This window comes from Triticum urartu, chromosome 4A (genome assembly GCF_056163025.1).
Source record: "Triticum urartu cultivar PI428250 chromosome 4A, HENAU_Tu73, whole genome shotgun sequence".
In the NCBI taxonomy this organism is placed as follows: domain Eukaryota; kingdom Viridiplantae; phylum Streptophyta; class Magnoliopsida; order Poales; family Poaceae; genus Triticum; species Triticum urartu.
The window spans coordinates 477,746,182-477,751,659 of NC_141876.1; positions in this window are offsets into that span (position 1 = coordinate 477,746,182).

Consider the following 5,478-nt stretch of genomic DNA (forward strand, 5'->3'; position numbering starts at 1 on the left):
CATGGTAGCTTGCTACTGCTCCGGAACACTTAGGCTGGCCGGCATGTGTCCTTCTTCGTTCCTTTGTCTGTCCCTTCGGGGAAATGTCACGCGTTGTTCCTTTAAGTCCTTGTAGCTTGCTACGACTTGGGTTCATACGTCGATGATCGACACATTCGTTGCTGGGTCATGTATGCCTGTCCCTGTAAGTTAGTGCCACTTTGGATTCACGACTAGTCATGTCGGCCCGGGTTCTCTATCATATGGATGCTAGCGACACTATCATATATGTGAGCCAAAAGGCGCAAATGGTCCCGGGCCAGGTAAGGTGGCACCCGTGGGAATACCGTGCGTGAGGCCGCAGAGTGATATGATGTGTTACATGCTAGGTCGGTGTGACTTAGGATCGGGGTCCTGATAGCTTTGGTATCAGAGTCTGGCTGCCTGTAGGATTACCAAGCCAAACTGGTCGAAGTCGAGTCTAGAAATGCTTTACATATATAAGGGAATTGATTGTGGAAGGGAACGTAAGGCTCTTTTTACTCCTTTACCTTATGCCCTTCTGATCTGAGTCAACCAATTCTTTTTTTACGGGGATTAAGAACTAGGCTTCTCGTCTTCCTATCAAGATCACGTGTTACTAATCCATAGACTTATAGGATTGATGGTTTCAAGCCTCAGTTCAGTTCTTACTACTTTCGTATGTTGATAGTTGTTTTCGGAACCTTGATATTGTGATATTGAGTGGTTATGCTACCATTTTACAGGATGTCTCAAATCTTTTTGAGCATTTACAGCCGTTATGTTGTCCGAGTTATCCCAAGTTTCTAAATAGTCTAATGCATTTGCAACTTCCTTCTTTCCCTTCCCGATGTTCCTTTGGGCCAGATTAACCACACTAACTAGTGCGTTGAGGTACTCTATTGCCTCGACATATATGTTGGGCTATTATTATGACCCTATGTGTCTTAGAGAACCACCCAGTAATCTAGCTCTGATTTGTATTCCCAGTGTGATGATCCTGGCCACCATTCTCGAAAGCATCTCGTGATGTTATTTAGTTAGTAGGCATTCTATTTTTGGGTTCTTAAACCCAAGATTCACTCTACTCACTTCCTGTTGATAGTGTTTGCTCGTTCCTTTAGGATATTAGTAACCTTTGCGATAGTCCTCGAGGTCCGTGGTATTTCCTTCTTCCAAATACCATGAACTGCTTATGGCAGAAGTTCTTTTGAACCAAAAGATCACAACCAGAGTGCTTTTGATAAGTACTCCATTCTACATTGTGAATCTGCCAATCCTACCTTTCTGCATGGGTTATTCGGAAGAAATATGTTGAGCATGCTTGACCTAATAATCTATGCATCAACAACTCAGAAAGTTATATGTTCCTTTGAGTTGTCCCTTTTCAGTCGTATTTCGACCTTCGTCTATCAGTTGATAGTCAAGAGTAATGGCGCATTTGTGTCATTGATGCCTGTTATTTTGTGGTCCATCAAGCCATTGTATTTCGGAATGACTAGGAGAAACAAACTCTAGTACCTCGTCCATTTCTAGGATTGGGTCAAAGTAGTTGTATTCCGCAGATCAAAATGCCAAAGTAGCTTTTATTCTGTTCTACCTTCGAGTGCTGCCCTCTTTATGTCGGGAATATCATAGGAATTGCACAACCTCTTATGGATTCTTGCCGCAGTGATACTCCTCGCCATCATCATTCATTACTCGGTCCCGTGTTGCCGCAACCGGAATGCTGACAAGTGAACTATGGTGTGTGAAATCAATACTCCTAGCAACCGTGTTGCTTGGTAGTTAAAGGACAATAATTTCATTCTTAGCGTGTTTGTTATTGAATCATCATTCTAAGATAGATCGTGCTACCTAGTCCTTATTTCTGGTGCACTCTTCGATCAATGAGTTAGGATTGTGTCACTCACTCTTTTGATCATATCATCTTGCCCTGAAAAGCAAGATTGTTCTCGAGCTTAGTAACATATCGGTGCTTCGTGATTTTCGGAATATCTTCTCGGAAGTATTACTAGGTTGTCACCTGACCGCTATCTTGAGTTCGTTATCAAGTTGGTTTTTCTATAAACCACCCTTTCTCCAAGGATCTGTGTTGGATACTCCTGAACTAGTTGGATAGGCTAAACAATAACTTGGAGAGTTGGAAGATGGAAGCTTGTCCCGCTTAGTTCATTTCCAAAGGGATATCCTTGTGTTTGTTGAAGAAAGATGATATCTTCATCAATTGATCCTTGTGAACAATTGTCGGCACTATTGTCTTCTCCAATCTTTGATTTGCGCATGGGTTATCGTCAAATCAAATCAGGACCGACGATTTTTGTAATGTTATCTTACTCGTGGTTGATCCCTCGAGCATACACCATTACATATTTTTGGTCTGATCAATGCTATCACTGTGTTCATTCAATTATGGAATTCCATTCATATGGAAGCCTGGATGAATTCTTGTTGAGCCCATCAGCAACAGTTTTTACCTCCTCCATGATTCATGATGAACATATAAGCTAGTGTTGGAAACTTGTGTAAGCATTTTCTTCGTTATCCGTTCATGAAGGATATGTTCGATGAAATAAGTGACTTCCTTTGATTCACGTGCATTTTATGCAAGTTGCCACCGTGAATGCGGGAAAGTTTGTTTCGCTTCCTCTGGAATCATCCCAAGTCAGTCGTGCATGTGCGAAGTATTCTATGGTTTGATAGACTGATCATCTCCATTCCATATGTATTCCCTAGCACACAAAGCCACTGGTTGATTTGTTCAAGGAAAAGAAGTCTATGATTGGGATCTAATCAATGGACTTGTGTAAATACTTCGATATCCTCGATGATGGTTCCCCACTTGACTCGGTTTTGTTTTGTTGTAAGACTTCTACATGGTCATGCTTGTCTTGGACATCATGTTCATATGTAGGTAGCAGAACCAGCTCATGTTTTGGAGCTTGCTATCGTAGTTCATTTCCCGAGAATCTCGCAACATCATCTCCTCGATTTGTGTTGCAAATTTTCTTTTCTAGACATGATGTCTGAAATGTTCCGTTACCAACCAGATCTGAATCTCAGGCAGATATGATGGTTGGACCTATTCCAAGATCTATGATGTAGGTCCCGACAAGGTTGGTGTTCTGGCCGACACATCTAGCCAGAAGATCTATCATTGTAGTATCTTGATTGAGAAATTTGACCATCTTCTCCATGAGGATTTCGTGTGACTTATTCTAGAAGTTGTTCCTTACGGATTCTTGTGCTCCCAGTTTCTTCAGTTATGCTACAACCATTCAAACAATGGATTCACTCTCTACTATTGAGCTTTTCACCAGTTACCAGAATAATTCCCAGCATTTGCATTTTGTTCCCAGCTTGCACCTCCATTGTGCCAATTTCCCATGGGCTGCCCCTCTTAGTAACTACTGTTCAGCATCATCTTCAAAGGTGGTCCTACCATGGGTCCCATCCATTTCCGATGATAAGCAAAAATCATACATTACATTGTCTTCAACAAGGTAGTCCACATCATCCATTCTAGTCGGAGTATGTCATTCTTTCGCACTCCTTCAAACGATCGATTGTGATTTTCCTTAAGTTGGTATAGAGAGTTTCAATGATCTTTGTACCAAAAGTAACTCTTTTTGCCACTTAAGGGAATAATTATACGAGTCACCTTCCCTAAGGTGTCCCGTTATGGAATCATGGCAATTACTTCCTCGCTAATTTGAAACCTATGCACCATCTTACTTAGGCGTGGGATTCTTGCCAACCAAAATTGAACCTTCATCATCGGCTCCTTACCATCACCCCTGATATGTGTTTTGTGACTAAGCTCAAGAGGTGTTTCAATGTCTCATTCTGTGAGTTGGTCGTGAGTTGCTCGATCTTCGTGAAGACCGATCCTGGTAGAGTTTTCGTTCCCCTTTTGTCATCATGTTGGGTGAAGTTCTCAAAGACAAGGATGATAAGATCAACATGTTGCAAGGAACCAACGTTCTTATGCAGTGCAAGTTGATCATGAAGACTGTGTCAGTTTCATGTCCCCCTTCCCTCTTACCTCACGTCTTGAATCTCGGGACGAGATTCTTGTTTAGTGGGGGTGAGTTGTCACATCCCTAGTTCTGGTATGCTCTGGGCTAGCTAGCCATGTGTTCCATCATGTTTAAATTGCATTTAAACTTGAAATGGGGATTGACAAAACCCTAACACCAAATGGAATTCAACTAGGTTCAATTTAAAAATATTTTCAATGAACCCAAAATGCCTTCAGAAAATTTCATCATTTTTGAAATGGGTGAAACCCTTTGCCAAAAATGGTGCACATTTTCTAGGTCATTTATGGATTTTTGAATTAACTCATATTGTATTTGAATTGGAGCTATTAATTCCTATAAAATATTTGGTAGCTCCAAATATTCTAAAACTTGGTGAGGGCCTCTGGTTTAAATCAGATAGTGGCCACAAAAGTTTTCAGAATTTTATAAAGTGATTTGGTATTTAAACTAAATCAAAAACAAATTACAAAAATAAAAAAACATAAATAGAAAAGAGAGAGAGGACTTACCTAGCTTACCTGCAGCCCACCTGGCCTTCTGCCAGTCGTCCCCCACCTCCTGCCAGTGGGCAGGAGGGCGCGTGTTCGACGTGCGCGGGCACACGCCCTCCGCCTCCTACTTGCCGCCGCTGCCTCGACACGCCTATGAGCGCCACGCAACCCCCTGGTCACTCTCCCCCTCTCTCCCGTGTCTCTCCCTCGTCCGCCCCTGTCCCTCGAGCACCACCGAGCGGAGCTCGTCGCCGCCGACACCGTTCACCGCAGCCACCAGCCCTCCCTCGCCCATCCAGCATGTCCAGGAGAACCGTCGCAGCTCCGTCTTCCTCCTCGACGACCCATGAAACCGGGGACGCACCGTAGCGTCTGCATCGCCCTCTTCTTCAACCTCAGACGGCCAAGATCGTCGGCGCCCGTTCGCCAACTCCAACGTCTCCCCCGAGCCACTGGGCCCTCCAATCGACCCCCTGTGAGCCCCGCCATCGTTCACCCCTACCCCCACATCCTATTTTGGTCGCTCTAGCCGCCGATTCCATCAAGGCCGAAACCCACCGCCGCACGAGCTTGACGTCGGCGTCACTCTGGTGACCATTTGGTCGCGCACCAGCATCCAACGAGCTCGTGGCCGCACATAGATCATGGCTAACGCGTTAGTTGGTTCGTTTGCGCGCTGAAACACCAAACCCGCAACCCACTCGAGCTTCGGCCACCGCAAAGCTCATCGCTGACGCCGCTACCGGCCACCCTAGCTCCCGCCATCTGTCCATCAGCTATGCGGGAGCAGCAGCTCTTCGTAGAGCCTCCCCACGCCCAAAACCATCGCTTGTGGGCGTTTTCCGGCGTGCCTCCACCATCTGTTGAGGTCGCCGGTGGTTAACCCCGGCCGTGCCGACATGGCGTGGTTAATTATCCCTAACAGCACCACTAAACCACTGACA